The sequence below is a fragment of the Volvox carteri genome (assembly GCF_000143455.1).
Source record: "Volvox carteri f. nagariensis unplaced genomic scaffold VOLCAscaffold_4, whole genome shotgun sequence".
Classification (NCBI taxonomy): Eukaryota; Viridiplantae; Chlorophyta; class Chlorophyceae; order Chlamydomonadales; family Volvocaceae; genus Volvox; species Volvox carteri.
In genome coordinates, this window is record NW_003307547.1 from 680,436 (window position 1) to 681,251 (window position 816).

At 46.7% G+C, this 816-nt stretch overlaps 1 protein-coding gene across 1 annotated transcript in view; it reads right to left on the bottom strand.

The window, feature by feature from the left end:
- The window catches only part of VOLCADRAFT_103133 (uncharacterized protein), a gene marked incomplete at its 5' end in the record, with an annotated part of 3,953 nt that overhangs the window by 2,132 nt on the left and 1,005 nt on the right, over positions 1-816 (bottom strand). The window lies entirely within an intron of this gene.

Consider the following 816-nt stretch of genomic DNA (forward strand, 5'->3'; position numbering starts at 1 on the left):
ACACGCACACACAGGACTGTTGGGGCACATGGTAGTGTTGGGGTAACATGAAACACACGCAATCACAGTCCTGATGGGGCACATGATGGGGTTGGGGTAACATGAAAACATGCACACACACGGCCACAGAACTATTCGGGTATATGTTGGTGTTGGGGTAACATAAGACACAGAGACACACAGACAGACAGAGACAGAGAGACACAAACTCACACACACAGAGTCACACAGAGTCACACAGAGTCACACACAGTCACACACAGAGGCACAGAGACACAGATACATAAACAGAGACACACACAGTCAAACGCACACAAAGACAGACACACACAGTCAAACACACACTAAGACAGAGACACATACATACACACAAAGACAGAGACACACACACACACACATACACACATACACACATACACACATACACACATACACACATACACACATACACACATACACACATACACACATACACACATACACACATACACACACACACACACAGAGACACAGACATACTCACACACATAAACCTGCCTGTCATGCATTATTCTTCTACATCATATCCTGTCAGCCAAACATCTCATTTCCGAATTGGTGGGTGCCCATCAAACAGATAGAGCAGCATCCGAGCAGCATCTCCTACTTAGGGTTTTAGGGTTTTAGGGAGTACACACGGGGGGAAAGAATGGGCTATTGCAGCGAAGCAACGCCCCAGATGAGTGCTAAAAACAGTGCATTAGAACATGCATATTTGAAGCTTAGCCTAACGTTGTCCTTGGCCTCCGACTGCACCCACTACCCTCCAGAGCGTGG